General features: G+C 39.6%; 3 long non-coding RNA genes across 3 annotated transcripts in view; all 3 read right to left on the bottom strand.

The window, feature by feature from the left end:
• Window positions 1-6,530: 6,530 nt before the first annotated feature.
• The window catches only part of LOC103512220, a 17,162-nt gene continuing 8,387 nt past the window's right edge, over window positions 6,531-15,305 (bottom strand). The window contains exon 2 of the long non-coding RNA XR_003392335.1: window positions 6,531-6,582. This is a non-coding gene — a long non-coding RNA (uncharacterized LOC103512220). The remainder of the gene's footprint in view (window positions 6,583-15,305) is intronic.
• Window positions 10,665-11,188, bottom strand: LOC113468673. The gene is made up of 2 exons (XR_003392338.1): window positions 11,014-11,188; window positions 10,665-10,903 (listed from the first exon to the last, which is right to left on the bottom strand). It is a non-coding gene; the product is annotated as an uncharacterized LOC113468673 (long non-coding RNA).
• LOC113468671 lies at window positions 12,148-12,851 on the bottom strand. Its single transcript, XR_003392336.1, has 2 exons — window positions 12,723-12,851; window positions 12,148-12,377 (listed from the first exon to the last, which is right to left on the bottom strand). It is a non-coding gene; the product is annotated as an uncharacterized LOC113468671 (long non-coding RNA).

The raw sequence follows: 15,305 nt of genomic DNA, 5'->3' as shown, positions 1-15,305 counted from the left end.
CGTGAAGAAAATTCGAGATTTCAAGTACCTATGTACCTAAGAAAAGAACACAAAGGATCAATACACAGACTATTATAGACACACAGATACATCTAGTTATAAATACCTACATTGTACACACGAGTTCAGTAGTACTTCCTGAATCTTACCCACTATAGTGTGTCCCGATCAATGTGACAGCAAAAAAATAGGCATTGTTGCCAAACATGTCACATGTGCATTGTGCAATGGTAGAGAATCTTAAAAAGGGGAAGGTATATTTTCGTCCTTTTTTTAATTTTTTATACTTGATATGTTGAAATTTAGGTACCAAGTAACATTGGTATTTTCAAGTAAACTCTTCTTGAATTATGTATATTCATTCTACTTTTTTTATTATTTATTTTAATCGGTGATAAAAGGCAACTTTTTCCCAAGCTCATTCAAAATCCCTCCCCACTTTTTGTTTTATTTTTACTATTGCTTTATTTTATTATCGACGGGATGAATTGAGACCGTTAATTGGTACACGAGGCCTAAAGGTAAGAGGGTAAGGGATCGCTGAATTCGACAGCACACCCCATGCGGGCACCTCATTGCTAATTTAACAATCAATTGTTATCATTATCATCCTACTTCTTTTTGCTATTTTTTTCCCCATAAAAATATAACTTTGACAACTTTTTCCCATAGAACTTTGATACCCGCCTTGATGGCGTAGTGGTCAAGACGCTCGCCTGGTAAACAGGGCGTTCAGAGTAGTTCGGGCATCTCAGTCCGACAGACAGTCTATTGCAAAATTTGCCAGGTGTACGAAAGATTTTTAGACACTGTAAAACTATCAAAATAAATTGTTTAATAATTATTTTTAGGGAGCACGAAGTAAAGCGTGTACACTCCGAATAATGTTAGCGCATAATGTTAGCGCATATACAGTTCATCCGTAATATGGTCCTGTTCGTGTGCTTGTACAAGCTGTATGCGTAAAATCGGTCTGGATGGAAACATTTTGCACAGTTCGCCCGTGTAAGATACCTACTGTTTCTATGCTTGTATATACATAGCTGAGTACGATGGTTTCGGATGGTTGTGCAAGCTGTATGCATAAAATCGGTCTGGATCTCTGGATCGACATATTTGGCGCAAACACTCCTTGACAACCTGTTCGCACGTGTATGGTAGGGTTTGTGCAAACTTTACACTTAATGAACACCTCTTCCATGTGTTGCACAAGCGGTTGCAAGGTATATGGGGGGCTTTAGATGCGTCATGTCCATATCTATTGGGAAAGCGGTCTGGATCTCTGGATCGACATATTTGGCGCAAACACTCCTTGACAACCTGTTCGCACGTGTATGGTAGGGTTTGTGCAAACTTTAAACTTAGATGAACACCTCTTCCATGTTTGCACAAGCGGTTGCAAGGTATATGGGGGGCTTTAGATGCGTCATGTCCATATCTATTGGGAAAGTACGCAATACGATAGCAGCGCAAAGTTCTTTATCGAATAACCCCTTGGGGAGCCGATTTCATCACCGCCTCACTGAATTACTGATCCATTTCGGCCTCGCGTTATCACATGGACTTGTCACGGGTTCAAAGGGTTAAATGAATAGAACAGAGACGTAATTTTCAACTGCTTCTCCCGTGGCCGCCTTCCTCATCACGTGCCAATTTTTACTTTCTATTACCCTATGGGGAATAAGGGACTTACTTTCTATTACCCCATGGGGAATAAGGGATTTACTTTCTATTACACTAAGTATGGGGGAATACGGGACTAACTGGTGATGAAGTGAACGACCGAGCTGATAGGAAAAGGCTGACGAAAAATGCTGACCCCATCTGAACGGAAACATTGCAAAAGAAGAAGAAGATAATAGAACAGAGACGTAATTTTCAACTGCTTCTCCCGTGGCCGCCTTCCTCATCACGTGCCAATTTTTACTTTCTATTACCCTATGGGCAATAAGGGACTTACTTCTATTACCCATGGGGAATAAGGGATTTACTTTCTATTACACTAAGTATGGGGGGAATACGGGACTAACTGGTGGTCTGGTGATGAAGTAAACGTAAACGACCGAGCTGATTGGATAAGGCTGACGAAAAATGCTGACCCCGTCTGAACGGAAACATTGCAAAAGAAGAAGATGGGGAATCTGAAATTTCTAATGTAAAAGTATTGCAATTTGTTCAAAAATTCAAATTCGGAAAATGGGTGGAAATATCCGTTTTGGGGTCATCTGAGTCCAAAGGATTTAAGCCCACGGTCTGTACCTATGTACTTATATTTTATTCATCATAAATAGTTCTACAGTAATGTAATAGAAAGTCGTGTAATGTTCACACCGGATTTTATCTTTTCTGTTTGCACGCAGTAAGTATTTGTAATTGTGTATTTACTCGTATATTTTTGCAGTTACGTAAAGGGTTAAATTGAGATGATGCAATCAATTAAAGACCATGCCCATCAGATGGGAGATGGCAAAAACTACGATAAAAAAATAATAAAAAAGAGATTACAGTATCTATGTATCGTACTTAATAGTCGATTAAACATGCTACAGATAAAATAAATAAATACTTCCATCTGTATAACAGCTATAATAAATCAAAATTATGACGAAACGAAGCAAGATGAAAAGGCAAAATATTGAACTTTGGAATTAAAAAAAATATTGATTACCTTGTCGAAAAGTGAAAAGAGCAAATAAAAATCCAGATCCAAAACCAGATTAAATCGATTCCAAAACAAAATTGCTAAAATCTCCAAACTCCAAAGATATCGGCAAAAAACAGGGGTATCCAAAATGCAGGGGGGAGGGATAGACAAAACTTGAAAATTCCTCAAAAAATGGGAAAAAATATCACGTCACAAGGGGGGAAAAAATGATAAAAACTAAACACTGCTTTTAAAAAATGCAATTGACTTTTTTCTAATTTTGAACACGTGGAAAAGAAAGAGGGGAACAGAGAAGAAGAGAGACAGGGAAAGGAGAGAAGAGTGTAAGAAAGGAAAAGAAAGAGAGGGAGAGGAAAATAGGGTTAATGGGGTGAGATATAAAGAGAGATTTAAAAAGATCACCTTACTTATACGACTCTCATCAACTCTTATTGAAAACTAGGATAAGCATACTCTTCAGACCAGACATATTATAAGGAGTTCTCTGAAAGAAGGGTCTTTTTCTGAAAGTAGGGCTTTCCATTTAAGACGGATCCTTTGATTTCTAAGACCTAACGATATAATAAAAATCTCAAGGGTTACAGCCCCCATCCCGATAGCTAAAAGGGAGAAAGTTGGATATTTGGATTCTTAATTTGGGGATCTCGGGTTCGAGTCCAAGCAGTGACACAGAAATTTAGTAGCGTCACATTTCGAGACGGACATTTATAAGCTTTACTTAAATGTGTTAGAACTTCATAATGGGGAAAATGGTTGGATAGAAGAGCTCCTGCCACTTATAATGCAAGAAAATTGTTTGTGTACATGTAAATAAAGAGTTCTTAATAATAAGTGTCCCACACGGTATAATCAAGGGGTCGCGAGTTCGGGGTCATCCTGTATGAGTTAGGGTTCTTGAACTTCGCATTTTCATCCTACCGAGAAACGAAGGTACAATTCAAGACAAAATTAGTCATTATATATATTATGACAACAGAGTGGAGTTACGACAGACACTATACATTACTATAAGCTATAGCCAGTAAACGCTACATTAATATAGCTATAACCTATAACAAATGAGTACCTATACAAAGAAATACATAGGGTAGGTAACCAATAAAATTGTAGACCGAGTTTGAATTTCTGTTGGACGAACAAAGTGAGTTTGTTTGGCAGTCTGTCTGTCTGTTAGTTTGTTTGTGTTTTTGCATTTACGGTTTGTGCTCTTTTGGTGAAACCTGTTAAAAATGTTTCAACACAAAATCTCAATAGATTTTGGATTTTTGGGCCAAATCAAGCCTCTGTGGGCCCCTGCAGGACTCTACTTATGTAGGTCAAACCATTCTCTATATCTGCACATTTACATGAAAAGTTACACACTGAAGTTGTTAGCTTGAGTCACTCTGTATAACCTCTCTGGAAGTTACACAAGGCCAGAGAAGAATCTAGGATATTGGCTTCGAACACACAAAATCAACAGAGGAAGTAGGTATTGAAGTTGAGCAAATCTCCATATGAGGTATAGGTATCCACTTCCAGTGCTCTTTATACATGAAAAAGTTCAAAGAGTTGTGACGTCAGATTTCACGTCAAAATGCGCACAAACAAACGAAGCGGGAGTCATGAATTATGACGTCATTGTCATTGCCTACGGGAGCGTATGCCGTGACGTCAAACTTCATGATTTACCAGTATTTTTTAAATCGATTTATCTCGGTATCTAGAAGTCGTAGAAGAAAAAGAAAAATTCCGTTGGTCCTCATACTCCTCATTTTTCCTCCTCTATGACTTTGAAACATCACCCAAGTAAGCGCAACTGATCTATTATCTGTACCTACCTACTTTTTGTTAGGGATATGGTGCAAATGGAGGTATTTTTTCCATGAGTTCAAAACAAAAGCAAGTTCTTAATTACACTACTTAATACTTAAAGTAAGTTATGAAGGTTACTTGTTTATTATTATTTTCATCTCAATCTATAAAATCTGAATCGCGTGTACACACGCACATACCCATATGTATGTATATCCCCCCTACATACACGAGGTTAGGAAGATAGGAACCCGCATATTCAAACTTCTATCTTCTTTTGATAAGAGCGTTCTATCACTTTAATTAGATGTACTTATAACGTACTTATATTTCATGGAGGTAGTACATAGGTTGTTGGGTTCTAAACTTGCTTGTAGGAAATAAACTTATTGGAAAGGAAAACTTGTTGGAAATGTAATTGTTGGAAGGAAAAAAGGAACTTTATTTGAAGGAAAATTGGGATGTACAGGATTTGAACATTTTTCTTAGAAACTTCAGATTTTTTCTTGCTGTTTTGGGAAACACTAAACATGATGTAAACATCAGGCGGTCCGTTGATTGGAACCGAAAATTAGGCAGGTGGTTCATCAGTACCGAACATAGGTAGTGCTTTATTGAGGTACATAATGTTAGATTACTCGTCTAGTCGGGGAGGGAGAGGAAGAGAAGAAAGGAGAAGGGGGTAATTAAATGTATGTACTTACCTTAGAGTTAGATTAAGTGGGAGAGGAGAAAGGGAAGAGAGAAAAGAGGAAAGGAGATAAGATAAAGCGACTACACTAAAGCTGTGACCAGCAACTCTTAACACTAAAGCTGTGACCAGCAACTCTTAACACTAAAGCTGTGACCAGCAACTCTTAACACTAAAGCTGTGACCAGCAACTCTTAACACTAAAGCTGTGACCAGCAACTCTTAACACTAAAGCTGTGACCAGCAACTCTTAACACTAAAGCTGTGACCAGCAACTCTTAACACTAAAGCTGTGACCAGCAACTCTTAACACTAAAGCTGTGACCAGCAACTCTTAACACTAAAGCTGTGACCAGCAACTCTTAACACTAAAGCTGTGACCAGCAACTCTTAACACTAAAGCTGTGACCAGCAACTCTTAACACTAAAGCTGTGACCAGCAACTCTTAACACTAAAGCTGTGACCAGCAACTCTTAACACTAAAGCTGTGACCAGCAACTCTTAACACTAAAGCTGTGACCAGCAACTCTTAACACTAAAGCTGTGACCAGCAACTCTTAACACTAAAGCTGTGACCAGCAACTCTTAACACTAAAGCTGTGACCAGCAACTCTTAACACTAAAGCTGTGACCAGCAACTCTTAACACTAAAGCTGTGACCAGCAACTCTTAACACTAAAGCTGTGACCAGCAACTCTTAACACTAAAGCTGTGACCAGCAACTCTTAACACTAAAGCTGTGACCAGCAACTCTTAACACTAAAGCTGTGACCAGCAACTCTTAACACTAAAGCTGTGACCAGCAACTCTTAACACTAAAGCTGTGACCAGCAACTCTTAACACTAAAGCTGTGACCAGCAACTCTTAACACTAAAGCTGTGACCAGCAACTCTTAACACTAAAGCTGTGACCAGCAACTCTTAACACTAAAGCTGTGACCAGCAACTCTTAACACTAAAGCTGTGACCAGCAACTCTTAACACTAAAGCTGTGACCAGCAACTCTTAACACTAAAGCTGTGACCTGTACCTGTTGTCCATACCTAGTCGAGGACCGTCGACGGACGAGGTAAATCTATGTTGTCGAGGCAGTGCGGACAGTTTCAGTCGACGCCGATCGACGGCAGCCGACTATGTGAGGACACAGCTTGAGAATCACGTACCCTTCACCCATCTAGATGCCAATCACGCACAATGTTGCTTAACTTCAATGATCCACTCCAAGGCTTAGCAGTAGGGACAAACAGCCCTAAAGGTTTGGTTAAGCTTGTACGAATCTACGAATGTCAAAAGTTAAACAAAACCCCGCACACCACTGAGGGAGGGAAAAAAGAGGAATGTCAACTTACCTTTAGAAGAACTGGACGCATTCTTACTCACAGGGTGTCAGCAAAACTGGGAACTCATTGTCACCAGCAGCACGAGCATTCACTGAAAATTGAAAAACAAACAGACGGAAAATTAATATCATAAAGTTGGCCGGTTTCACACTCCCATGATACCCAAGTATGTAAGTACGAAAATAATAAAGTGTCTACAAACTGAGCTTTTTTCCATCATTTTATCACAGGAATTCAAAACCCGAGTAACATAGTCAAGATGGAACTGTAGGAATAGACAATAAAACAGATAAACACCGATCATAAATATGTAAACTTAAAAAGTAAAGTAATGCTAAGAAAATACCAAAACACCTTCCTAACTTAATATAAGCTTAAAGAAAATCCGAGCAAGAAAAAATACAGCAAAGCGCAGATTGATTCTATTTTCCAAGCACAATTCATACGTGGTATACGCGACAACTACATCCGTGAGAAAATCCTTGTGATGAAATGTGAGCATCACTGGTTTTTTTATTCAAGGGGATGGGATTCTTCTTACTATCCAGCAGAAACTCAGCATCTGAAAATCAAATAAATAACAAACACATTAACCAGCCTAGTTGAGAATTACATTAACACATTAGCCAGCCTAGTTGAGAATCACATTACCACATTAGCCAGCCTAGTTGAGAATCACATTAACACATTAACCAGCCTAGTTGAGAATCACATTAACCAGCCTAGTTGAGAATCACATTAGCCAGCCTAGTTGAGAATCACAATAACACATTAACCAGCCTTCACATTAACACATTAACCAGCCTAGTTGAGAATCACATTAACACATTAACCAGCCTAGTTGAGAATCACAGTAACACATTAACCAGCCTAGTTGAGAATCGCTGAGGCAATGGAAGGAATTATTTTCTAAGACCCAGGAGGTAAATTTGTCATACATTTGACATAAGAGTAACACAGAGTTTCTAGAAAACTATCAACCTACACTTGCCTTCTGGATTAATTTTAAATGTTCAAATGCTTAGTTGCTAACATCTTTCTCTCGAAATAGGTAACTATTCAGAAGCCATGGCAATGAAAAAGAAAGCTTTCTTGTGTTTAACCTAACCATAATAACACTGGTCACTGCTCAGCTAATTACATTGTAAATGCTCTTTTTTGTGTTTAACCTAACCTTATAATAACACTGGTCACTGCTCATTTGGGACAGCTCCTTACTGTAGCAGTTTTCTATTGACACGACTTCTAAACAAGTAAGTAGGTGGGTACCAAAGGATTCTGATGGAATGGAAAGTAAAAAGAGGAAAAAGGTTCAAAGGGTGATTCTAAGACCCAGGAGGTAAATTTGTCATACATTTGACATAAGAGTAACACAGAGTTTCTAGAAACCTATCAACCTACACTTGCCTTCTGGATTAATTATAAATGTTCAAATGCTTAGTTGCTAACATTTTTCTCTCAAAAAGCCCAAATTAGGTATTGTTCAGAAGCCATGGCAATGAAAAAGAAAGCTTTCTTGTGTTTAACCTAACCATAATAACACTGGTCACTGCTCAGCTAATCACATTGTAAATGCTCTTTTTTGTGTTTAACCTAACCTTATAATAACACTGGTCACTGCTCATTTCGGACAGCTCCTTTCTGTAGCTGTTTTCCATTGACACAACTTCTAAACAAGTAGGTAGGTACCAAAGGATTCTGATGGAATAGAAAGTAAAGGAAAAAGGTTCAAAGGGTGGATAAAGTTCGGTAATTATGCAGAAGTCACGTCGGTGGAAAAGAAAAGCTCCTTTTTGTATTCAACCTAACCCTATAATAACACAAATCACTGCTCTACTTGTGAAAACTCCTTCTTGCGGCACCTTACCTGTTCTGGAATCCAACCTCTGAACTTAGAGCTACCTCTGCATTTTAAAAGAGAGAGTTTATCAAAAATAGACCTTAACCCTAATTGCAACAATGTAAGGATTTCCTGCAATCTGATTGGTTCCTTCATTTTGGGTTGTTGCTGTCACATTGATCTGGATGAACTATAGCCCTCGTGTCTGCCTGATGTCACTGTCAATACCTCGATACAACCTTCACCACCATTCTATTGAGACATGCTACAGAGAGACACTCCTCAAGTCATGCTACAGGACAGTGCTTCTCAAACTGTGTACCGCGGCACTCTGCTGTGCCGCAAGGTCGCTTTAGGTGTGCCGCAAGACTTGGGATTTTTCCTTAGAACTCTTAGATTCTTAGAAGGTCACAAAATCACAAAACTCGAGAAAGAACGCTGGCCAAATTAAGGCAAAAAAAGGCCTGAGACGCTATTGAAAGGACAATTAACTGACAACATTCACGGGGAGGGGGAGTGTACTCGAAAAGTGTCCCGCGGTGGCAACAACTTTGAGAATCGCTGCTATAGGATATAGGAAACAACTTATACAAACCATATAGGGAACCAATACACAATAAGTACAACTAGGGTATATGGTATAACCACAGTATGAACAAATACAGGGTGTGATAAACGGCTAGAGGGGGTTCCCTGGGGACCTGAACCCTAGGCCCTGGGGAAAATGGTTGGATAGAAGAGCTCCTGCCACTTATAATGCAAGAAAATTGTTTGTGTACATGTAAATAAAGAGTTCTTAATAATAAAAGTGTCCCACACGGTATAATCAAGGGGTCGCGAGTTCGGTTCATCCTGTATGAGTTAGGGTTCTTGAACTTCGCATTTTTATCCTACCGAGAAACGAAGGTACAATTCAAGACAAAATTAGTCATTATATATATTATGACAACAGAGTGGAGTTACGACAGACACTATAAGTACATTACTATAAGCTATAGCCAGTAAACGCTACATTAATATAGCTATAACCTATAACAAATGAGTACCAGAAATACATAGGGTAGGTAGCCAATAAAATTGTAGGCCGAGTTTGAATTTCTGTTGGACGAACAAAGTGAGTTCGTTTGTCCGTCTATCTGTCTGTTAGTTTGTTGGTGTTTTGCATTTACGGTTTGTGCTTTTTTGGTGAAACCTGGTAATCTCAATAGATTTTGGATTTTTGGGCCAGATCAAGCCTCTGTGGGCCCCTGCAGGACTCTACTTATGTAGGTCAAACCATTCTCTATATCTACACAGTACCATGAAAAGTTACACACTGAAGTTCTTAGCTTGAGCCACTCTGTATAACCTCTCTGGAAGTTGCACAAGGCCAGAGAAGAATCTAGGATATTGGCTTCGAACACAAAAATCACCAGAGGAAGTAGGTATTGAAGTTGTGCAAATCTCCATATGAGGTATAGGTATCTACTTCCAGTGCTCTTTATACCTCTTTATTTCTCATACTGATATTACTCACCACGCCAGGGGCCTATCACGGGGGGGAGGATCATCTTGGGGGATTTCTGGGGGTTCAAGTTTAGACAGTTTGGTCGGTAAAGCCGAAAACCGCCAAAAAGCGGTCGAGGTACCAGCAAAAGTTTACTGTTGCATCCTTGTTTCCTTGTCATATTAGGTACCAAATTTCAAGTTTCCACCTCTTACCATTCTCGACATATTTTGTGTACAGATACACACAGAGACCAATGGCTGAAACTTTGGATTTAGGCTCTAGGGACCTTAAAACGTGTTTTGGCACTGAAAACTGGCCATTGGAAATTTTGAGCGACTACATTACTTTCCTTCCTATAGGATAAGGAAAAAAAAATGTTACCAGGAGGGGTCAATAATTGGAGTCAGGGCCCCAGGGCCCAATAAGCTGTGAATGCCCCTGTTTAATAGCTAATAATGATTCTGTTTAGTCTATGGAAGTAATGATAAAGAACTAAGCACTAATGATAAAGCAGACTTTGGAACCCCAACAATGAGGAAATCCGTTTAGGTAGGTACCTACTGTTTTTCTTCTTCTTCCTTTTATTATTCTTTATCATTACCTATTAGTTTAGTCTTCTTCTTCCTATTATTATTCTTTATCATTACCTATTAGTTTAGTAACCTCTTAATTTAGTACAAAAATTAATGATTGTGGATATGTGGGTTTGGTATCTAAAATCCGCCCCGGGCGGGAATCGAACCCGCGGCCTAGCGCTTACAAGGCAGACGCGCTACCAACTAAGCTAACTAGGCTGGCTTAACTAATAATTAAGTCGGTGAAACGTAAACAACAGAAACAGAAATGATGGGTTTAGGTACAACAATGTATTCCTTAAATTTATTTAAACGTGAAACAATACACCCTTGTAGAGTTCAATTTTCAACAATGATTAGATCACTTAATTCGATTCGGAACTTAGAATTCCCTCTGACTTATTACTTTTTTCACGAGGCTGAGTGAACCTTGAAATAGCCAGCAGCATGTGATGTGTGGTCAGTCGGTCACCCATCCAGACGTACACCGTGCTCAACGGTGCTTAACCTGCCTGGGAATTTTAACTTATCATATTATAGATTATACCTAACTGGGAATTTTATCACCCAGGGAATTTTTGTACCTATTGTTTTACACCGTGCTCAACGGTGCTTAACCTGCCTGGGAATTTTAACTGATCATATTATACCTAACTGGGAATTTCATCATCCAGGGAATTTTTGTACCTATTAATTTTTATATTTTCTACAACCCCAATAGATATAGAGTGTATAGGACAGACTATACAAGAGGCCCATTCCACGAAAAACTTTTTACTTGGGAATTTGCACTTCTCACAGATATTGAGTGTATAGGACATTTAGGACAGACTATACAAGAGGCCCATTCCACGAAAAACTTTTTACTTGGGAATTTGCACTTCTCACTCCTTGCAAAGAAAAAACTTTTTTTTTTTTTTTTAGTTAAGCAAGGTCTTTTTAATGAATTGTTAGTGTATGTATTATTCTTTAATAACCCATCAAATATACGAGACCTTGTTTAGACTGCTGGGGTAAAGAGACTTTTCAGTCCTATTCGGGCAGGATAAACAAGGTATATTCTATACTATTCTACGTGCCTTCTTTCAGTACCCACATTTCACTTTCGAAATGGGTACGTAAAATTATGCCCACATTCATGACACCGAAAGAAATGAAAATGATTCATCCACGACGAAATTAAATTAGGCATCCATTAGTGAAATGTTTGAACGAACTTAGAATAGCCAGCAGCATGTGATGTGTGGTCAGTCGGTCACCCATCCAGACGTACACCGTGCTCAACGGTGCTTAACCTGCCTGGGAATTTCAACTGATCATTTTATACCTAACTGGGAATTTCATCACCCAGGGAATTTTTGTACCTAATAATTTTTATATTTTCTACAACCCCAATAGATATAGACTATATAGAGTGTATAGGACATTTAGGACAGACTATACAAGAGGCCCATTCCACGAAAAACTTTTTACTTGGGAATTTGCACTTCTCACTCCTTGCAAAGAAAAAAGCATACCTACGTGCCTTCTTTCAGTACCCACATTTCTCTTTCGAAATAGGTACGTGAAATTATGCCCCCATTCATGACACCGAAAGAAATGAAAACAATTCATCCACGACGAAATTAAAATAGGCATCCATTAGTGAAATGTTTGAACCAACTTAGAACCTAATAATTACTCTGCAAAAAGTCAGAAGTGCGAATTTTCAAAGTAAAGTGGAAAAGTCCCACGGTCATAAAGCGGTTTCTATTCCCCTCCTTGGCGGACCTCACTTCTTAAACACCAACTGTTTTATTTTGTTCTCCAGGTATTGAACCCGGGTCACTAGTTTGTCGCGCCGGTTAAACTCCGTGTGCGGGACGGTCAGTACGTGGTAGCCTTCTAGTTCCAGCAGACGCCGCGAGAGAGCGCTGATACCGTTCGCATGATTGTGGGTGCCCCGACAGAGGTCGTGATAGTCGAGTGTCAGGATCGCCACTCTGCGGGGGAAAAGATTAAGTACAAGTAGCGTTTGGAAAGAATAAGTGAGATGTCTGGCTGGGGGACGTTAAACAGGGAGCAGACCAGTTTAGTCTGGCTGGGGGACTATACACAGGGAATGCCTAAATTTCCCTTGCTAAAGAAATAGCAAAGGTTGAGTGCGAAGGGCATCTACCCGTAAAATTCGTAGCCAAAACCAAATGTCAGCCGAAAGCAATCACCTCAATTAGGGCTGATTGAAAGGCTGAAGAAAAACGGCGACCCCGTCTGTACACGGGAAAAGGTGAAGAAAAAGAAGAAGAATACATTAATTAGAAGGAAGAAGTTTCTTATTCTGGACTTACTTGTGAGCATCACTGGTTTTTTTATTCAAGGGGATGGGATTCTTCTTACTATCCAGCAGAAACTCAGCATCTGAAAATCAAATAAATAATAAACACATTAACCAGCCTAGTTGAGAATCACATTAACACATTAGCCAGCCTAGTTGAGAATCACATTAACCAGCCTAGTTGAGAATCACATTAACACATTAGCCAGCCTAGTTGAGAATCACATTAACACATTAGCCAGCCTAGTTGAGAATCACATTAACACATTAGCCAGCCTAGTTAGCTTGGAAGGGCACCTCCCTTGTAGGTCGCTGGTCCGATTCGCGTCCGGGGCGTATTTGGTTTTCTCTTATCCTCTCCTAGTTAGCTTGGAAGGGCACCTCCCTTGTAGGTCGCTGGTCCGATTCGCGTCCGGGGCGTATTTGGTTTTCTCTTATCCTCTCTTCGCTTTCGGTAGAAAGGAACCTGCATTCTTACAGTTCCCTCTATCAAACCTGCATTTTTCTTTCTTTTTCCACACTTATCAAAGAATTGAATTTGCAACCGCCCCTGAAAACTAATATCGTCCCTGAGTCTTGTCTCGAAGAAATGAAAACTGAAAACTAAAAGCGAGAGCAAAATATTAAACGTACCTAGGAAAAGTTTTGCTGGCCTCAAAGCGTGTTCCCCGTGTATTTCTTATGGGGGACTAAAAAACGTCAATACGCGCTCCCGGCGCTACGCGGGGTTGCGTATACGGTCGCGCTGCGCGCTCCCAGGGCTTCGCGGGGTTGTGCATGGTTATCCCGGGATCTAACCATTGGGATATCCCATATACTCGATGCGGGATCTAGGAACGGACCTGGAAAAAGGTAGATAAAAGAGAAAACTAAAGATTTCTTTCTTCTCAAGTGTACCTGTATAATGGTGGGTCCAGACTTGTCCAATGCAACGTGCAATGCAATGAAATTCGATATTCGTGGACGTGTTTGAGAAAGTTGCAGCAAAGTTTTTTGAACATTGCAGCAAACGTTTGTGGGTATCCGTGAGTGCGCCAATGCACTTTTTGGGTACTTTTACATCGGAATAGGACTCTACCTCGAAAAAAATTGTCATTTGGTTGTGCCCCATACTAAATATTTTTCATCATCAAATGTTTGTGTGGCCAATAAATGGGAACTTATCAACTAAATGAAAAATAAATAAAATTTACTGCAAAATTACCTTGACCATCTGCGGTAGCTGAATGCTTGAGATAAGCTTAGCAGCCTCATCGTCCCCCGTGATTCCCAGAACCACTGACAAATCTCCTAGGGACTCGGTGGTCTCGTCTTTAGATTTGATCGGTCGCCCCAGCACCCGACACATTTTGATGAACCGAGTATCCGACTCAAAATCGGACAACTTGACCGCATTCGTCAGATTTGATTTTACGTGCAACGTGCAATGCAAATGCTTTGCACGTTGCATTGCACAAGTCTGGACCCACCATAAAATGGGTAACCCCTGTTAATTTAATTAAATCTTCTTCTTTCCCGTGTTCAGACGGGGTCAGCATTTTTTGGCTGACACTTTGTTTGGGCTTTGGGCTCACACTTTGTTTGGGCTTTGGGCTGACATTTGTTTTGGGCTTTGGGCTGACATTTGGTTTTGGCTACAAATGTTACGAGTGGATGTCCTTCGCTCTCATCCTTTGCTATTTCTTTAGCAGGAGAAATTTCAGGCTGATCTTCCTACATTGGTATTTTCAAGTCAACTCTTCTTGAATTATATTCATTCTACTTTTTTTTTTTTTTGTTTATTTTAATCGGTGATAAAAGGCAATTCTTCCCAAGCTCATTCAAAATCCCTCCTCACTTTTTGTTTTATTATTACTAATGCTTTATTTTATTATCGACGGGATGAATTGAGACCGTTAATTGGTACACTACACGAGGCCTATAAAGGTAAGAGGGTAAGGGATCGCTGAATTCGACAGCACACCCCATGCGGTGTTGGAAATGTACTTGTAACAATTCACTGTTATCATACGTATCATTATCACCCTACTTCCTTCCACTTATTTTTTCCCATAGAACTTTGACAACTTTTTCCCATAAAACTTTGATACCCGCCTTGATGGCGTAGTGGTCAAGACGCTCGCCTGGTAAACAGGGCGGTCGGTGTATTTCGGGTAACTCAGTCCGACAGTCTATTGCAAAATTTGCCAAGTGTACAAAAAAGAGTTCCCTGACTCTCTCAAAATAAATAATATACAGTCGAACCTGGATAAACGAGAACCCAAGGGACTAGGTCATTTTTCTCGTTTAAAGAGGTTTCTCGTTTAAGGAGTTTCTCGTTTAAAGAGGTTTCATATAACTTTTTCTCGTTTATAGAGGTTATTAGTAGAGTCGAATAGTGAAGTAGACACGTTCATGAAATGTACCGACAGATTTAAACAAGTTAGAACAATTTCTCGTTTAGAGAGGTCCGGAAATTCAAAATTCTCCTTTATAGAGGCTCGCGAAGCGCTACAGTTTGAAAAAATAGACAAAGATCGAAAAAGTTGACATTTTCTCGTTTACAGAGGTTCGGAGATTTGAATTCTCGTTTATAGAGGTCCATTTTGCCTTGTTT

The sequence above is a fragment of the Diaphorina citri genome, unplaced genomic scaffold (genome assembly GCF_000475195.1).
Source record: "Diaphorina citri unplaced genomic scaffold, Diaci psyllid genome assembly version 1.1 scaffold811, whole genome shotgun sequence".
In the NCBI taxonomy this organism is placed as follows: domain Eukaryota; kingdom Metazoa; phylum Arthropoda; class Insecta; order Hemiptera; family Psyllidae; genus Diaphorina; species Diaphorina citri.
The sequence above is the reverse complement of the archived record's forward strand: the minus strand, read 5'-3'. Positions and strand labels throughout refer to the sequence as shown.